At 42.0% G+C, this 20,308-nt stretch overlaps 1 protein-coding gene across 7 annotated transcripts in view; it reads left to right on the forward strand.

Annotated features, from left to right (window-relative positions):
* The first annotated feature begins 16,484 nt into the window (after window positions 1-16,484).
* Window positions 16,485-20,308, forward strand: part of PCGF3 (polycomb group ring finger 3) — a 55,422-nt gene continuing 51,598 nt past the window's right edge. For 4 of the 7 annotated variants that reach the window (XM_036402983.2, XM_054517863.1, XM_036402982.2 and 1 more), the window contains exon 1: window positions 16,638-16,730. The gene's annotated coding sequence lies outside the window, so the exon portion shown is untranslated. Of the gene's footprint in view, window positions 16,731-20,308 lie in introns of all 7 variants that reach the window. The other 3 variants (XM_036402985.2, XM_054517865.1, XM_054517864.1) reach the window with 3 other exon arrangements.

Genomic DNA, 20,308 nt, shown 5'->3' on the forward strand with positions numbered 1-20,308 from the left:
TCATACATTCAAACTTAACTAATTCTATTTTTTGACCTCTGACTATCTTATTGAAGTCTCGGCAGACTCAAAGGTTGACCTATTATGCTAATTATATTGTAAAAAGTATATATAGTTTCCTTTATTTAGGTCCGACATGTAGGTTCACTGCAATAAAAGACTTTATAATAAAATAATCACTGAAGATCTCAGGGAGCTTTTCAAGCATGTATTTAGGTCCTGTATTAATAGTTCATGTTCTGTTCTTTAATCTGGTTTTAACTGGGTGAAGTAGTACCATTTCAAGTAACAGCATATTAACTAATTAAGGAAATAATAAACTAAGTAGAATTATATCACTGAACAGTAACTATGCTAGATAATGTCCAGTGTTTAAACTAGGGTAAGTATTTGCAAGCCAATAGTGGAGAAACTGTGATTGGAGACATTTAATGAAGATGAAGAGTTTTGGTAGGGGAAGGAAGAGAAATCATAACAGCATGGACATCCTCTTGCTGAGAATGTGCATGTGGAACAACAAACACCACTCAAACCAAAGCTTCTTGTGCTCTATGACACTGGCGAACTGTTTGCCTTTCTTTTTTGAAGGCCTTCTCCTGCTGTGGATTGTTCTGGATCACAGGGTCAAATACGCAAATTGTCTGCCTTAAGAGCCAGTCATGTACTGGCTGACCTGTAGCTCAAAGCACATCAGAAATGCAATTTAACTAATCTCATTAATAACATGATGAAACCCATAGCACACACATTGGAGGGCAACTGTTAAGTTAAAACTAATTTGCATGAAATTGCAGGAGTTTTCAATAGTCTGAGTGGAGAAAGAAGTATTATTTTAGCATGTTTGTCATATGTTGCTGTTGTCAAATATCTGGAAAAAGTATTAGGTGTAATGTGCCCAATTTTCAAGATGAAAACATCTGACACAGGTGTGTTGGTTGCAATTAAGCCATAGAGGGTCCTGATGTGAAGTTGCCTCCCTCTTTGCAGGATTACTTTCCAACTACACAGATATAATGTCTCTTGAGCATGCGTGAAGGCCACAAAGTAAAATCTCTGTGAGATTTCTGCTGGAAAAAACGTCTTTCAGATCTATTTCTTAGAAGTCTGCACAGGCAGACTTCTAAGAAATAGAAACAAACTAAGGTCTCTAGGCTGCTGAAGCATTACTGCTTGAGAAAATGAAGAAGAGCTTTCAAAATCTGCTGCTGCATCCCCTCTGAAGAGCATGCAGAAAGCCTGGCTTGCATTTAAAACAAGCAGCAAAAGCATGTCATAGTAATGAATCCTTTTGTATAGCAAAGTACCTATCTCCACTAAATCCTCCTAAAAAAGACTTCTAATAAGATAACTTACAGGCCTGCCTAAGTGGGAAAATGCCTATTATAAAAGTCTGCTCTGTCCTGAGTAAATTGGGAAAAGAGCAACTTTTGGGCAGTAGCACATCTATGATGGCAATGTGGTTTATAATTTCCTTTTTCAGATAACGCCTTAGTAGCAAAACATCAACATGTCTAGTGGTTAGCCCCACATCTGCCTGACCTAAACATTCAGCAATGAAGATAAGATAATCCCTATGGTTTCCATTTTCCCTAATGCTACTCAGATGGTAAATCACTCATTTAAGATAAATAAAATGTGAACTTTATCACTGTCTCCTGGTCATCAAGCTTTTAGGATCTCTCATTTGATTTTGACATTATTTCCAGAAGTCTGGAATTTTACTTATGCATTCAAGAGGTCTTTCTGCTAAAAATTTTACATTCACATGCAGTCATACATACTATAAGAACTAGTTCTCACTGCAGAAAGATCTGGACAAGGTGAGGAAACCCCAATGCCCATTTGCAGCAATATCTGCATTGTCCAGTGTGTTTTCCCTTATGGGTATTATTACTCGGACTCATGCTTGGCATAAAATTTGACAATGTATTGTTGCCATACCGACATCTCTAAATTGTTCCAAGTTCAGGAATTTTTTCTCTTGCTTCTATTTAATGAGTCAGCAGTTGAATTATGTTTTTTTAATTTATGTCCAGCAGGAATGACTTGTTAGGCTATTTTTTAGCATCCTTTTGAACAGGGTTCATTGTACAGATGAGAACAACAAGATTGTTTTTGTTGCAAGAACATTAAAGAACATAATAAATTAGATCAACCATGCTCAGGTAATTTCTGCATATAATCTGTAAAATTGCTCTTTAAAGTAATTTCAGGGCAGGAATGTATTTGTACAGATTAACAATGTCTTAAAGGGTATGGAAAATGAACTCATGTCAGCTCCTCCTATCCCAACAAATGTTCTACCTCTGATGTGCAGCCTGTTTTTCCTGCTGGTAGTTTGCTGTGGGTGGGTATGGGAGGATGTTTGGAGCATGGAAATGTTATTACAAAGGCAAGTCAGGACTCCAGAAGCCAGGCTCCTAAAATCTATGGTGTTTGTGAGGGTTTCTCATGTTTATCACTCTGTCTGCACTTGGGTCTCCTGTTCATGACCCTGCCAGCACAGTGCCGCTCTAACCCTTGAATCATGCTGCCTGTGAGCCTATGGACTTCTGTTTTCTCTGTCTCACCACTATGTTCCAGGGACTGATCATAGCTTTTTCATTGAGGACAGATGGTGGCTCAGTCTCTGCAAAGGGGTTCCTCCCACAGGCAAAGACAGCAAACAAGGAATTCCTCAAGATCTGCCCCATCATCACCCAGCAGTTTCTGTTCTTCCATAGCAATGTAAAGCTGCCCTCAGCACCAGCACTAGCCTCCAGAGAAGCAGCCTGTGTCACCTGAAAGAAACCTTTATACATCTCAGCTGTGAGTCCATGCTTTCTGGGCTTCTAAGCTTTGGGGTATCCTTGATGCCTCAGGTCAGGCCAGGAAATACATGGTGCTTCAGCTCTAGTGGAGCAGCTCTGCTCTGCAGCTGGGCATTCCACGCCAAGGTAAGCACCTTACCATTATCATCCCTCTTCATCTTTCTTCTAAGTGTGAGCTCCTACCAAGTGACTCCAGCCTGTCAGGAAATGCTTCATCTTGCTCTCACTCTGCCATTGCAGCTGGTAGGGGTCTTGCTGGGCTCTGGCATAGGGCAGAAATAAGGAGCTGAGACCTCCTGACCTGGGGTTTGACTGGGGCGCTGCTCTGCACGGGGAGGAGGGCTGTCTTAGGATGGCTGCTGACTGCACCTTCTCATTGCTGTGGTGGGGATCACAGCCTCAAAGGGCTGAAAAACAGCTGAAGGTGGCAGGGGTCTCTGGAGGTTGGTCCAGTCCAACCCCCATGCTCCAGCAGGGTTACTGGGGATCAGTGGCCAGATGAGATGTGAGTGAGCTGGATTTAATTGCAGAGAGAGTTTACATTAGACAGAGTATGCAAACTCTCTGCAATTAAAGGCAGCCAGTGGCTCCAAGACTGCAGACAGTAATTATATGTGGTTTCTCACTTCCCCATCATATGAGAACAGACGCTGTGGGTTTGCAACAATAAGCCCTTGCCACTCCAAGGAAAGAGCTGATCTTGTTTTCTCCACTCCTGGGGTTGTTGTAAGTATTTTTTATCTAAAATGATTACAGAAGATCTGAGTTTGAACCATGGGATTTACTCTGCTTAAGTGATTGATTTTAGTTTCTCAAATTAACATCTTAGTCGAGCTCCTTAGAATATAAAAATAACTGATCATTTTTGAAGTCCAGCTCCAAATTCAACAGTTTATTTAAAGAATATAAAAATATTTCTATAGATTTTTGCTTCTGAAATTAATTCTGTCTTTTTGAGAAAAGAAGTTTCAGAGACAATTTTAGATTAATTCTTTAGTCCTGAAAATAATTTGTTTCAAGGGAAGTGGATGGCATTTAGATGATTGTACAAAGACAAGTGTTTGAGCAGTTTCTGAAAGGCACTTACAAAAATTTTAATTAAAATACTTTTATCAATGTTTAAGTATTAGTATGGAGTATGTAGATATTCCACATAAAGGTTAGGGAGCCTTTCAGTAGTTTTCTCATGGACAAGAAATCCCTCTGCCCTGGGCAGACAGGCAGTGGGACAGTATTCATTTTATTGTGCTAGACTCTGGATCACTGTTTCACATATCAGCATCTGCCAGAAATGAAAACCAAAATTAATAAGTACTTAATAGTACTTATAGTACTAATAGTAATTAAAAATTAATAATTATATAGGGGGTTTCATGGCATAAAATAGATTACAATCTAAAACCTGTCACTTTTTTACCTCTTATGAGGCCAAAGAAAATCAGGTACAAGGAGTTAGGGCACAAGACAGTGGAAAGAAACACATCTACTCCATCCCTTGGGGACAGTTTTAAACAGTTTTAAACAGTGTTCCCCTGCAGGGCTGGCACAGTGTTAAGGAACTGTTCTATACACCTGCTTCTATGCCATGCACACCTAGATATCTCCTCCTGGAAAAACCAGTATCTGGTACACAAAAACTTCTCACCCAAGAATTCCCCTGTTAAATTCAGGAGAGCACCAAGACCAGTGCTTCAGATGACTCTAATAAACTCAGCTGCCTGAATTTGCTTCTGTGCCACTTAATTTCAAATTCAGGTGTTTTTCTCCTTGCATCAGCACCAGTGAGCCTGGCAGCATCTGGAGATCTGTGCTGAGTTTTGCCTCCCTGGAACTGGGCAGCCATTAACTCCATGGAAAAAGCCCAGCAGATGCTACAGAGATAGAGAAAGTGCTGGAGCGTAGTACATCTGGAAAGGGATGGAGAAAAGACTTTCGTACTGAGACACAACATCTGGAGACAAGAAGGGAGAGAAGGACTCTTTTGGATGTCTTCAACTTCTTTGTGGTGAGGAAACAGAAAGGAAAGAGACAGACCTCTTCTCTGAGGTATAGAGGGACAGCACCAAAGACACTTGCCAGAGACCAAAGGGGCCCCTTTATTCCCCAGCAAGATGCTTGACTGAAGAAGAGACATACAAAGAAGCCATGGGATCTCCACTCCTGTAGATCCTTCCTGCTCTACTGAACAAGTTCTGAGGCACCCTGGTTCAGCTGGTACTCCTTTAAACATGGAGTTTAAAAGTGTGATGGGGCAAGTGGTGGATCAGACCTCCAGAGGTCTCTTGTGAAAAAAATACTCTACAATACTATATCACAGCTTCCTGAGCACTGCTTCAGCTCATTTTCCTGAAATATCCTCTGCAATCTGTTAGCATTCCAGAACTAACAGGAGTAGTACTCGGTGTGTTGGATGAATCCTTGTCTTGGAGGACAAATGCAGACAATAGGAGATAATTTGTTGTGAGGCTTCTTTGTCCTGAAGCTGTAGTATTGGTGACATTGCCCTGGTGGCAAGCCATCAAGTGCATTTCTACTGCCCGTTCCTCATGAAACTATGATGCCTTGATTTATCCTGATTTCAAAAGTTACTAGTGTTTTAAGAAAAAAGACTTTTAATGTGTCATGTTACAGCCAGGCAAACAAGCTGGGATTATTACAAGTAAAGCTTTAAGAAAGCTTTATGGGAATAAAGGGAGTCAGAGGCTTCTGCAAGTCAAGCTAGATGATGGCTACTGTAGAGGGCTAAGGAAAGTTGGTGGTAGAATCTGTAGTAGCAGCACCAGGTGCAAGTAGGTACAAGAAAAGACTAATAGCTTAATCCAGGATGAAAGTAGCACAAGAAGAGTGAAGAAATTTATGAACATATTACTGGAGAAAACAAAACAGAACAAAAACCAGCTTAGCAAGGAACAGGGTAGACCTGAAGTCCAACAGAGGTATATGCTTTTTGCTTATCACAAAGATAGAATACTATCTGTTTGGCATGCTCAAAATATGAAAGTTTTTCACAGGAAAATTATCACAAAGCTACGAGACAATGTGTTTCCCTTTAAAGATAGCTCTTATAAAAAAAAATAATGTGTGATTGACAGCTAGATATGGACTTCGGGATTGTTTTCTATTTCCTGGGTCTTAGCCTTGTATCCCATTATTTGTCCTGGCTTCCTTATCAACAAAACATCAGTGTGCAAGCTGAAAACAACTGAGCTGTGCTGTTCTCCTCATAAGAAGAAAAAAATACAGTCTTTGTATTCCTCTGGTATCCAGCTTCACAAATGTACCCATTGTTTCTGCTTGTTTTCTGCCTGTTGCACTAGCAATACTGAAAAAGTAGTGCTGTACTCTCAGAGCTGAACTTGGGGATTCCAAGAGCCCTCATATCTCAGCTTCAAACTTCTGCATGGCTAGGACAATGTTTCTGTTTGTGTTTTTGCTTTGTTATCTCTGGGAAATACCTTCATTCTCCTTTTAAAGTGTACTCAGCTCCCCTAAAGGTCTGGCTGCTTCAGGAGCCCTGGATTCTGCCATCAACATCTCTTATCACTGTACTCTAAATATGATGCTGCACTGGTCACCATAGTAATACCCTGTCACTGTGAGTCTTTCATGCATTTCTCATCATGCAAATACATTTCTGAATTTTCTTTTTTAAAACTGAACTGCAGTAATCTAACCCACAAATGTCTTGGCATGATCACACTATTAATCACTGACATTGCTTTTTAGAAGCCTGGCACCTTGCTTCATTCTCTGTTTGCAGCTTGCTCTTTGATATTAAAGCTGACTTGTGAGAAGGGAAGAAAGGTGGGATGGCAGCTTTACTGCCCTCCAACTCTTTGCCCACTCAAGGCTGCAAAAGCTTATGGAAGTTCTATGCCACTGAAATAAACCTGCAGCCTGCAGATCCTCCCCCACGTGCTTGGAAATGTGGCACAGATGGAGCTGTACTGTCTGTGGGGATTACAGACTGGGGAGAGTGGCTGTGCACAAGAACCCTGTCAGTATTTAAACCCACTCACTAGAGGCTCATGGGGCGAGTGGGTAGAAAAGAATATGGAGAAGAGTTATGATATCCCAGTCTTGGGCTGGGGCCTGTCCTGGGCGGGGAAGCACAGACTGAGAGGTTTTCTTCTGAACAGAGACAGAAGAACTTCTGGAGAACCACAGTGGAAATGGATTTCCTAGCACCTCTAGGAAGGCCATAAGTGAGGCTGAAAAGTAGATTTTTAATGGGCAAAAGACAGGAATAACCCAATGTATGTTTTCTGTTTGTACAGACTGTGAGTTACAATCCAGGGACCTAAAAGGATCAGACCACATCAAATGGAAGTAATGTCTGTCTCTTACTACTGTTCTTTTCAGGTCTGCTTCTCCTCAGCTCCTATTACAACTGTTCCATGCTGCACCATTCGAAGGCTACACATATTACCAAATCACAAAGTGCCAAAAATCATTGTTGAAATAATTTCTCCTTCTCAAAGGAGAATTATGTGCTGTTTTGAATTCAGGAGAGTTTTTCAGGTTGTTCAGTGTCCATCTGGCATTAGACATGGGGCTAATGAGGAGGAATTACTTCTGAGACCACTTACTCAAGTGTAGGTCTCTGAGCTCTCACAGATTTTTTGATTGCTGTGGTTTTTTAATGATAGTTGAGCATTACATGTATTTTAGATAACATGGTAATTGAGCTGGTACTGTTGACCGAAGAGGCTGTTGTAATGAAGTCGTGGATGGCTGCTCAGTATGCAAATGTCATAATGACACTGAACTCCGGAAAGCAAAAAGCACCCATATGGGAACTGTTTGCTGTAGCATGCAACAAATCTTTGAACTGCCCAGTGTTAAATGAGCCAAGCTGGATCTTTAAATAAATGGGTGTAGATTAACCATTAGATTATTATCTTCAGTAATTGATTAAATTCTACCCCACGGCACTCAACAAAATTCTCTTTGACAGAGATTTGGACTCCCCAGGAGAACCCCTTCCTACTCTCACCCATCCCATCCCAAAGAGAAAGGTCATCTGTGGGAATCTGCTGAGGGATTTGTTCATCTCTAAATGAGGAGCACAGAACAGCTGCAACCCCAGCTAAGATGGCCCCAACATTGTTCTCAGTCCAGTCACAGCCTATTGAACACATTGACCATTTTATTAGACTGGAGATAAATGTAAAGGTCTGACTCTGTCTTTACATATAATGAAAATTTAATTTAAATGTCTTAGGCATAAATTTAAATGCAAAACTTTTTATCAACAAACTTGGTTAGTTTACATTAGGGACTCGATCTGATATCAGAGAGTGCTGGCAAAACCAAATATAATTGGTTTTGCCATGTAAACTGCTCACCTTCTCCAAAGTCCTTTACTGTCAGCCTAGTTTTCTCCCAGGTTAACAGTGAGGACTAGCTCTCCAAAACCACCAAAACAGTGCTAATAAGGTAGCATTTGAGGTACAAATAAGGTAGAAAAATGTTAAGAAAAAAATCCAGATTTCAAAGCAGGCTAGTACCAGGGGTGGTACTTCACCAGTTCTTGTAGTTTTATCTTTGTTCTCATAGAAACATGGCACACTTTCATTCAAGCTAAAAACCTGAGGGAACCTAAAAGGGATTTAAGAATGGAAGCAAGGTTCTAACTCAATTTTGCTTCTTATTAAAAAAAAATAATTAAAGGCCAATATATTTCAAAAGGGACTAAAGGTATTGATTTAAGAAACCAAAACGAGATGCCAGACTTCTAGAGTGATTATGCAATGCTTCTTATAGTGCATCAATTTGAAATACCCTAAGTCATTAATCACTGGTGACTAACATCATCTTCAGAGTTCATAGAAGGAATAAATGTGTTGCTGTCCATGACTGGGAACCTTAGCAGACTAACATTCATTAATCAGAGCTGTAGAGCTGTCTTTTCCTCAAGGAAAATGACAGCTTTATAAATTTTATCTGTAGTTTTCATAGGTGTGGGTGATTTGGCTGACTCATTAATCCAGGCAGAGTTTGTTAATCAGTGGATGACTGCTATGTGTGCCACAAAACCATGATTCAGATTTGCTCCTTTATGGAAATGCCTGATTGAAATAATAGTATGTCTTACATTAAGCTGTAGCCTTCTTATTTTGATCTTTGTTTTCCTTAGAAAAATGGTTCATGTCTGCCTCCTCCAAATCTTTGCTTTCCTTTGCCAATTCAGCAATAAAGTGGCGACCTCAGTCTCTAGCTGTCACGAGGTTTATGATAGCAGGTGGCTGGGTCAAGAGACACTACATCACTGTAGCCCTCTTGATGGAAAGAGCTGCAGTCCTTACTAAACCTGGGAAGGAAGAAGGGGTACAGGAGCCAGGCCTTCACTTCCTTTGTTAGGCTCAGTGAGTGTGTCATTGCAGGAAATTCCTTTGTGGCCAATGCAGAAGGAGTTTTAGATAGGCAATTACAGACGTCCTGCTGAAATGCTTGCCCTTTTCCCACTCAGAGAGCTGATTTATTTCTTTGGTTTTGAGTGAACTAGTTCTTCTACAGTTGTGTAGAAAAACTATCCATGTGTGCAGTTACAGAATGGTACAGATACTGTAGAAGTGAAGAAGACTAAGAGGAGGTAGTTAGTATTCAAATCTTAGTATTCTCCAGTATAAGCTACTGTAAAAAGGTTAGTCATAAGCCTGAAAGTGTTGCAGGCTTTGGTACATGTTGTTGGACAAAGGCTAACCACCTCAAACCAGCAATTCCTTTACTAAAGCTATTAAAAAGAAATATGAAAAAAACTCAACCCAGAACTTTCTGGGCTTTATAGTGGCTACATTTTAGAAGAAGGCCTCCATTCTAAATGTCCTTTCAAAACCTGTCATAAATTCACAGTTTCAACTATATCGTATTCAGCATACCTTGTGTTGAAAGTAAGAGGAATGCACTAGTGTCAATTTGAAAATGCAATAAATCTAACAAGCCACGTGGCTTTTGGTCATGGCACGTAACCTTGAGACTGCCACATAACCTCTTAGGCTCAATAACAAAAGGGGGGATACCCAAAGCGGTGGACACAAACAGAAGGGGGGACACCCATTTCATTTCCCCTACCAATGCTTTCAAGTTTCCTGCAAAAGAGAAGTGTGTTTGCAAAATATCTGAAAGCGATAAATGGGTAATTGACTTTTACATACACTTACTACATTTTCTGTAAAACTTAAGAAAAAACAAATCCAAACTTTATATGCTCTTTCCTCCACTTTCTCTCTTTGCCCTCTTTCTCCCCTCCTACAGACTTTCAAAGTTTGTTTTAATTTTTTTCCTCCTTCTTTGCAGTGTTAATTAATTAATTAATTTTAAAAAATTAATCTTAGTATTAATTTGTGCTTAATTTTCCCCCTGTTTAGTTTGCCTAGCAGATGGGGGTCTATCTCCCAGCCTCTCTTCATTCCTCTTGCAGAGCCCATTGCTTTGCTCCTTGGCCATTCTCTTAGATAAGAAAGAAAAACACTATGCAGTATCAGATGATGGAGAAGTGGAGGAAACAGGTAAAGATTTATGGGTAGGTTCACTGATTATAAGGAGGAATATAGTCCAAACACCTTCACTGTCAATATCAACAAGAGATTTGCCTTCAATTTGAGATGTCTAAGACTGTCTTTGGACAATTATCCCACAAAATTACATCAGTATCTCATCCAAAATAAATAGCTACTTTGGTGACTTTCACTCACCATTAAACATTTCTCTATGTCGAAGGTTCTATCTGTTCCTCCTTCCTGGTATACTCTTCCAGGTATATATGACAGAAGGAGGAAACTTGTTCCCTTGTGAGACAGGGTCACGAAGATCAACTAGAAAAAAGTGATTTACAGTAAAGGGCCTTGCCATGCCAAGTGCCTTGGGAAGGTGGCTATTTTTCACTGAGTCACATTATCTATCTGAATGTTAAATTAAAAAAGGTAGTTCCTAGGTGTGGGCACAGCTCTTGTAAGGTACAGGTCACTAGCAAACTGGTTTAATCAAACAGCTTTAGACATCCTGTTTGCCCTTCATATATACACACATTAGAATCCTTTTCAAATCTGGGAGTCTCTGCCTAAAGTTGAGTAGCTCACATGCTTCTGTGGAACTTCATGGTAATTAGGTGGTACTGTTAGTAGTTCCTGCTTCACGAAAGGCTGTGAGAATCACCCACATGATGCAGATCGAGGTATTTCACTGGATGGTTTGGGTCACTTAGCACAGAAGGTCTCATGCAGAATCCCTGTAGCTCTTTCAGTCACAATAGAAAATGCCATGAAGTCCCATCTAAAGCTGCTCAGGACGTGGTTTCTCCCTGTGCCTGCAGGTGCAGCCTATTCTTGCTGTACTCAAGTCCAGCCACATGATGCAGCTTATCATAAGATAACTTTTTCATCGTGGACTATAACTATTTCTTCAGAGTGGGGTGGCTGTTTGTGGCTGTGGTTCGCACAGTATGAATATGCTAGTCTCCCAAACGGATATGATCAGAAGGTGAACACATGAATTCCTGAGGTCTTGATGGCAATAAATTATTATTATTATCGAGCCTTTTTTACTTCCTATGTCATTCTCCTGATTCCTAGATCAACAGCATACTTTACCTCAAAAGCTGTAGCAGCATCTGGAAATATTTGCACTCCAGTACATCTGCTATTGTCACTGATCTGGCAAACTTTAGCCTATCATTAGGATGTTCCCCTATTTTTCCTGCCACAAGAAACCTAGATATTTACCCAGCCAAGAGTGCACCAATCCAAGCCATGAACAGCCAGTTTCTGCAGGAGAAAGCTGTGGGAAATGGTGTCAAAGGCTTTGCCAAAGTTCACAGAGACAACATCCACCGCCTTTCCCTCATCCACTAAGTGGGTCATCCTGTTACAGAAGGAGATCAGGTTGGTCAACCAGGGCCTGCCTTCCCTAAACCTTTGCTGGCTGGGCCTGATCCCCCGGTTGTCCTGTATGTGCTGCATAATGGCCCTCAACATGATCTGCTCCATGTCCTCCCCTGGCACCACTGCCAGACTGACAGGCCTGCAGTTCCCTGGATTGTCTCTCCAGCCCTTCCTGTCAGTGGGTATCTAGACTAACTTCTGGTCACCTGGGACCTTCCTCTTTAGCCACAACTGCTGGTAAATAATTGAAAATGACTCAGTGACTCCACCAGCTCCCTCAGTACCCTTGGGTGGTACCATCTGGTCCCATGGACTTGTGCGTGTCTAAGTGGTAAATCAGCACATGCTGGATTCTCAAGAAGAAATTATTTTTATCCCTTTTTCTAAATGTTCCTTTTTTCTGGAGCCTGCTCCTCTTTACAGACTTTACTTCTGACTTACCACCTCTGCTTTTAATTTGGTACAGGTTGCATGGAAGTGTGTCTGAAACTAAATTGCTGGAATTTAAATATTGATCTTTGTGGTTTGTACTTGTGTAGTCAATCAAAAGACTGACCAGTGTTCTTGTCAGTGTTCACTGTGGCAAACTAGAGCCAAATTAAAATTGATGGTCATGAAGAAGTCAGGAAGGTAAGCACCAGTCAGGAAGAGAACTTCCTCCTCAGTTTCAATGCAATATCTATAGGTGACAGTCACAGGGACCACACATTGCCTCGCACAATGCAGTAGACTGCTGATAACTTTCCTCTTACTGGAGCAAGCTCCAGGTTCTGAGAACAGAATATCCAAGATGCAGAACTCCTGGGACCTGAGAAAGAGTTTCTGTTTTGCTTCTCCCTCTTTTACAAATGATTGCTGAATCAGTTTGTCTCATACAGTTCAGTGGATTTGACTAGGGAATGAACTTGATTTATTTGACATTGAGACCAGAGAGAAAATGAAGGATTTTTTTTCCATGGGAAATGGAGGACCTTGAAAACCAAGTAACAGTGACGATTGAACAGTTCAAGTGGGTTGGAATGATTGAGGGTATAGTTAAGTATTTATCACTTGGGTTTAAACCTCTCTGAATTTTATAGTATCCTTAATTCATAAAAAACAATTATGCAGATCAGTTTAGGAATAAATAAGACTCAGGAATAAGACTCAGAAAATGCTTTATCAATTCTTTAGCAAGGACAGCAGGGAGAAAGATACCAACTCACCAAACCTAAAATATTAAAGGTTATTGAAAGAAAGAGGAATTTCCTACTATTCTATAGATGCAGGAGGTTGCATAACAGTTATAGTGTTAAAAACTTATGGTTATTATGCTTATGCTCAGGTAACATCTATAACAAAATGCTGAACAATATTTCAGAATGTCAGAATTTGGGAAGCAGTGAACCTCCAAATAGCCTCTTGCCAAGACAGTTTGCTGGTTGATTGGCCTGTCACCTATGCAGCCGTGTCTGTAGGGGGTGGTAGCTCATAGCTCCTCCTGTACAGGACCTCTGGGTCTTTATTTTTAGATCAGAGGATTAATATACCACGTCTCTGAAGCCAGAATATCACTGTGGTGAAACTGACATTCAAATGACTGTCTTCCAGTGGTTCCCGGGCAAGAGTGAAGTAATCATTCAGTCCTTAGGATGACCATGCAGAACCTATAATGTAAGAATGGCAGTGCTTGGTCTGATGATAACTAAAGAAGCGACACTGCTGCTCCACCTTATCCTCCTTTGTGCAGGGATCTTGAGTGATCTCCAAATGCCCCTCGCAACCTCACACATTCTGTGTGTGTGTTCTGATAATGCCTATATCTTATAGACTGACCCATTAGAATATGGTGCTTAAATAATTTATGCCTAGTGCATACGTGTATAAAAAATAAGCTGGTCAATGCTTGAGCTCTTTGGTTTTAGGCTGCAAGATGTTTGAGTCCAGCCCTGAGATCTTTGATTTCTCCATGATTCTCAGGGACCAAAGTGAGGCTGCAGTTCTCTAAATTATCTTTCTTACTGTTTTCAAAGACAGGTGAAATATTTACTATTCTCCAGTACTGGGGGACTTGCCTGGTCATTATGATCTCAAAAAGGTAATAGTTGGGGAGTAGCCTTGCAATGGCATCAACAGACTCTCTCAGCACTCGCAAACAGTCTCATTCACAGACCTACAGAATTGATGTAGCTGTTGTGCTCTGAGAAACTACTGGATTTTAGTTCTCAATATTTCTCTTTCTAAACACTTTATCATAGTAAGTCTTAAATTAGAGTAATTATGTCCTTTATTTTCCTACTTTGTGCTTTATTAATTTTATTTGCTACTTTTCTGCTTTGCTTATGAAAATGTGTTGCTTTGTTGGGTTTCTAGTAATTTCTTTGTTTATACCACTACTATTAACATCCTCATGCTGACCAGTTCCTTTTCACTGTTAGAAGACCTAAAGAAAGTAAAGAAAACTTCTTTTACCTGAGATGTTTGGGGTTCTTTTCTGTCAAGAAGTTCTCAGATTCTGTTCTATGAATTGTTTTAGTGAGGAAATATATGTTTCTGGAAGGTAGAGATTTAATTTACCCATGTTCACATCATGCTCTTATTTGGGTGAAAATTGTGAAGACTAATGCATGTAAAGCGAACTTCAAGATCGTTTTAAACGCAGTTTCTAGTTCTCATCAAGTCACTCTCTGAAATTCAGTAGTTTGACCATGGCTCACTGACTGCAATGCAAACAAAAAGTTTCACTTCTCTTCTAATATCCAGTGTTGTAGTTCAGAAAAGGCACTCTAATTGTGATATTAGATGCTTTAGTCACTGGTAAAGCTTATATTTCAGAAACACCACTGAAGTGTGTCTAACACACACTTTAATGGTACTGCCAAAGGCATTAGCACCGATGTTGGGTGATGAGGTTGCGAAGAGAGCAAATCACTGCCTGTGCTCTGAGGGTCACAAATCTTGTCACAGTGGGTATTTTACAGTAAATTGTTGTAGGAGACACAGTCGTATCATCTTGCTTAAGGTGCCATCTTCTAAAAAAATTCTATAGCAAGAGAAAGTCAACATCTATACACCATGGCCTTAATGGTTTTCCCAATTTGTAGTGTTTGGTCTGGAAACACTAGGAAAAAACAAGCCAACCAAACAAGAAAAACAGGCATACAGTTTATAATTTTCTGTACATACTTATAGTTTGTTACTTTTTCTTCTGGCTACTTGAACCCCAGTTCCATGGGTCAGATGGGAAGCCCCATTATTTTGTACAACACACAACAAAGTAATTTGTGGTTAAACTGGAAACAGAATTTATATTTCAGATAGACAAGATGCACTCATGTAACTACATAACCCTTGAACTGAAACAAAGCAAATCTAAAATGCTGACATATTTTCCATTAACTCAGGCTTAGCATCTGGAAAACATAGCTCCCAGAGCCAAGCACAGCCCCTGTCTTGGCACACAATAAAAGCTCCGTAGTTTGTAGAACATGGAGGGCTTGTGCCATATCAGATAGCCCATTTCCAATGGCATTTTTAGACAAGGTGGAAGATTGTCTCATGGCTCATTCTTTGTTGGAAAGGAAGAAAGAAAAGAGGGAAATATGCAGATATTTTAAAGGATCACATTCAAAATATGTGCATATCTGAGAAGGTGAAGATTGGTTTGGTGTCTTTAGTCTTTGGACAGGTGAATTTTTAAGTACTTGCCTTTGCAAGTTAAACATTCAGCTGTTTGGTACAAACTTGAACTCGGCATGGGCTTCCCAAACTTCGTGCAAGCTCTTTGACCTATGAATTCACACCTTCAGGAAGACAGGATCTTGTCATTTTATCAGTCAGGAGTGTTTTGAGCCACCTACAGTTTGATACAGTGTGTCCTGTGACCAGCACTCTTATTAAAATTTCTCCTTCCACCAAGCTCCTACACAAGTTTCCACTCTCATCAGTTGGAAACACACCTGTGCGCTTTTGAGGAAAACCTTTCAGCGAGAAGAGGCAGCTTGGAGCAACACACAGGCACATCCTGCCTAAAAGCCAACCACCTTTGCTGATATCACCTTCCTGCTCACAAGTTGCATGGATTTTTCAAGGTTGGGCACACAGCCTCTACTCCTACCCCTGCTCTCTGCTGGTGTGGCCTCACCTTGAGTGTTATCTACAGTTCTAGACACCTCAATGTAAGAAAAGTAGCAAGCCATTAATATCCAAAGGAGGGCAGTGAAGACAGCTTTGAGGGGAAGCCATCCCAGCAGTGGCTGAGGTCAGTTGGTCTGTTCAGCCTGAAGGAGACTGAGGGGGCATTGGAGTTTCCAACATCCTCACCAGGGGAGACACACGGGCAGGCACTGATATCTCCTCTGTGGTGACCAGTGACAGGACCCGAGGGAATGGCCTGAAGTTGCGTCAGAAGTGCTTTAGGCTAGGTATTAGGAAAAGGTTCTTCACCCAGAGGGTGTTTGGGCACTGAAACAGGTCCCCCAGGGAAGTGGTCACAGCACCAACCATGACAGAGCTCAAGAAGCCTTTGGACAATGTTCTCAGGCACATGGTGTGCTTCTCAGGGGTGTCCTGTGCAAGGATGAGAGTTGGACTCGATGATCCTGATGGCTTCTTTCCAACCCAGCGTACTGTGCGGTTCTGTGACCGGGACATGGCTCGGGCCCAGGCCTGTCGGGAGCTCCGGACCCCCTTTCGCCGGCCCCGCTGCCCGGGGGAGGGAAGGAGGGGGCGGCCGGCGCCGTGCCCGGGTGAGCGCCCCGCGCGCATGCGCCGCGAGCGCGGCGCCCCCGCTCGGCTCCGCTCGGGCCGCACTCGGCTATTTCCGCCTCTTTGTTTTAAACTCCGGGCCGAGCCCTTTAAATCCCCCGTTTTTCTTTTTAAAATTTTCTTTGGAAAGGGAAGAGGGGGCCCGTGTTTCCCTCCGTCTCGCGTTTCCGACTCCTCTGCTCTCTGCCCTGCGGTGGCGCTCGGAGAAGGACGGGCCGGGGAGCGGAGGGTCGGCGGCGGCGGGGGGAGCCCCCGCTGTAGCCCCGAGCGGCGGCCGCGCCCCCCCCGTCAGGTCAGTGCGGGGCCGGGGTGGGCGTGGGGGTCCCGGCCTTGCCCCGCCGAGGGGCTGGGGGGCAGCCGAGGGGCTCGGGGGCGGGGCGGGCCCGGCGCCCCCCCCCCGCCCGCCTGCGGGGTATTTGCGGTGTGGGCTGCGGGGTGAGGAGGGGGTGCGGGCCGAGCGTCTTCTCCGCCCCGACGGCTTAGGGGGCTGCGGAGGAGTGGGCCGGGGCTGGGGGGGCCACGCTGGAACTTTCGGGGCGGGCGTGGGGTGGTCGCAGGCGGGGTGGGCGGTTTTGTGGGGTTCCTCTCCCGAAACTGTCAGGGAGTCTCCGTGGGCCAGGGGAGCGACTGTCCCTGTCCTGCCCCGTGTGCCCACCGCGGGGGAAGGAGGCTCTCGGTGCTGGGGGAAAGGCAACCCGCACACCCCCCGCCCCACCCGTTCCTGCCCGCGGGAGGAGTTGCGGTTGTGTGGAGGGGCCTGGGCAGGGAACAGAATCCCACGGCTTGGGGAGAAAGGGTCTCTTTGGGTGGAGGGGTGAAGATGGCGTTTCCAGTAAGGTGGAGATAGAGGGGATACGTCCCTTGGGTGTGCGACTTCAGCCGTGCAGGTATGTGGCTCCAGTGCTGTGTATCTATGATATGAAGTTGTGAGAAATAGGAAATGAATTGGTACTCGTAGGTAAAGTACAGGGGCTTGAATTGTTTTACAGTCTATAGTCTGTAGTCTGTTTTACAGTCTAGAGACAAATACATATGTATGCGCACACACACATGTATATACGTGTGTATCTGTTCAGTATTAAGAAATTTGGAAAGTTTTCTAAACCACTGAGTTCTAGTAACTTGTGGTGTCACATTTGGCCTTTTAAATTGGTCACTTCTAGCCTCAAAAGTGTTGGGCGTTACTTCAGTGTCCTGTGTGGAAAGTTTTTCATGTCCCAAAGTTTATAAGGTTCAAAGAGGTTTGATTATTGAGGGTTATCAAGCACTTGGATGTTCTTTTGCTGCTTCACATATTTGCAATTTCTCTTTTTTTTTTTTTTTGTTACAAAACTGTTTGTGCAGGCTTTCTGTCAGATCAGTTTAGGCTCTTCCTGCTTTCTGTATGAAATGCATGCCTCTGAGAAAGGAGTTCAAGAAATTCTGGTTTATTACCCCTACATCCTCTGGAATGTTCTGAAAATATTTTCTTTGGTGTTTTTCAAAATAATACTGTGTATTTTCTTCCAGAGTATCACAGAAGAATTAAGTCCATGGATGAAAAGCTTTGAATTAAAAAAAAAAAGTTGAGATGTGCCTTTATGTTTAAGGAGCATCCTCATCCCATGTATATGTCCTCCATTATAGATTAGTTTTGTTTATACAGAATGAACAATTAAGCATGTGGTAGCTATGTTGTTAGGAGTCGTTTTAGTTCTAGGTACTGTGCTGTTAAAAGATTATTATTAGTTATTTTGGGGTAGGATACTTGTCAACTTTTCTATTCATTCTTTTAGATCAGATTAGAATCTCAACTGTGGTACTCATCATGTGTCTCATAAAGGTGCTCTGAAATTTATGAAATTCTTTTGTGACAAGGGGAATAGAAACAGAAACTTTGTACCCTTTCAGTAGCATTACTATTTCTTTTGAAGCTATACTTGTAGACAGCTTATAATGTGTTTAAGGGAATACAGAAGCTGTGCAGAACCCAAGATACGTGGTGGAAACACACAGGATGCATTAGAAGAGGCTCAGGTGACTTTCTACAGAAAGCTTGGAAATAGAACATTTCATAAACCAGTTCTGGAGGAAAATTTATTAGATTTTTTTCTTTGAGCTGATCTGGCTGATTTGATCTTGTTACTCTGCTGTCACTGTAGGAAATCAAGACTGAGCACTTGTAAATGTTACAATAAAGTAGACTTAGAGTTTGTAATTATCCTAGCCTAATGGTAATGCCAAGAATGGCAGAAATTAATTGCTATGATATGAAAGATTTCTGCTACTAAGAGGTTGTAAAGTACAGCATTTAGTTGCTGCAGCTGTCCTGCTCTTACATCTCCTGTCCACTTACATGATTTAGAGGAGGTCATCTCAAAGCTTTATATTTAAGATACAGGTAAGTTTTCTTGTCAAGAACCGTTCTACACTTACTTTAATAGCTTTCATTTCTTTTTTCCCATATGGCCATTTAATATAGGTAATGTGGCCTTTTTAGCTTTTCTCATGTAATGAACTCTCAGGACTGAAATAATTCTGGATTAAATTCCTGAACTCTTTGGGTGACACTATGAGAAGAAGTTGAAGCATTTCCATTGAAACTCTTAAGTAGAGCTACTAAGCTCTGAGCTACAAAGTGGCTGTGGACATGATGTTTTGAAAAGCATGCATGTTGATAGCCTTTCACTCTACAACTACTGTTCTAAATTACAATACTGGTTTACAAGAAAGTGTAAGGACATCTTGTATTTTATAAATAAATATTTTCTCTACTTCTTGCTTTGGGACTGTTGTTGTTTGAACATGTATGTAGTAAGTCAGTAGTTACTAAGTGGGAATTTGTTTTGATAGTAGCATTTGGAGATGCAGTTGATTTAAGACTGTCAGCATTCCTGAGAGGTTATTGATCTATACCCTGGTCTCTTTTTGTCAGTGCTACTAAAGTGATGTTTAAACTTCTCTGATTTGCTGTGTTAGGTTTGCTGTTATTTTTAAAGGAAATGGGGAGGAAAACCTTCTCAGGGCAGTTTGACTGCAGAGGTTAGAAGCCAGGCAGAAGGTGCCCATGTCTTCTAGCTTACACAAGACTTATTTGGAAGCTCTGTCTTGAAGTAGTTTTGCATTACTTACACCACCCTTTTTAAAATACAAGCTTGCTGTATTAGACTGCAAGTTTAGGTGGTAAATGAAAGTCTTACAAGCAGTACAAGAGAAAAAAGAATCAGGTTATTCTGCGTTAAAAGCAATCTTACCTATTGTGATATGTAACACATTTTCATTGCTAACTGAAAAAACCCTATAAATAGTGGTTTGTTCTATAATTGCTCTGAAGAGCCTAGAGAAAACTTGCTGCTTTTATTGAAATTCACAGAATCATAGGATGTTTGGGTTGGAAGGGACCTTAAACATAATTTTGTTCCAGTTTCTCTACTGTGGACCCGGACACCTCCCACTAGACCCAGTTCTCCGGGCAGCATCCAAACTGGCCTAAAACACCTCTAGGGATGGAGCATCCACAGCTTCTCTGGGCAGCCTGTTTCAGTGCCTCACCACCCTTACAGCGAAGAATTTCCTTGTGGTATCTAATCAAGACCTCCTATCTTTCACTTTGAAGCCATTCCACCTTGTCCTGTCAGTAAATGCTCTTGTAAAAAGTCCTTGTCTTTTCTTGTAGACTCCCTCCAAGTACTGGAAGGCTGCTGTTAGGTCACCCTAAAGCTTTCTCTTTTCCAGGCTGAGCAACCCCAGTTTGCTCAGCCTTTCCTTGTAGGAGCTCCTCTAGCCCCCTGGTCATCTTGATGGCCTTCTCTGGACTCGCTGCAACAGGTCCATGTCCTTCCTGTGCTGCGAGCCCAGAGCTGGATGCGGGGTTAGGGTTAGACCCATGTG

This window comes from Molothrus ater, chromosome Z (assembly GCF_012460135.2).
Source record: "Molothrus ater isolate BHLD 08-10-18 breed brown headed cowbird chromosome Z, BPBGC_Mater_1.1, whole genome shotgun sequence".
In the NCBI taxonomy this organism is placed as follows: domain Eukaryota; kingdom Metazoa; phylum Chordata; class Aves; order Passeriformes; family Icteridae; genus Molothrus; species Molothrus ater.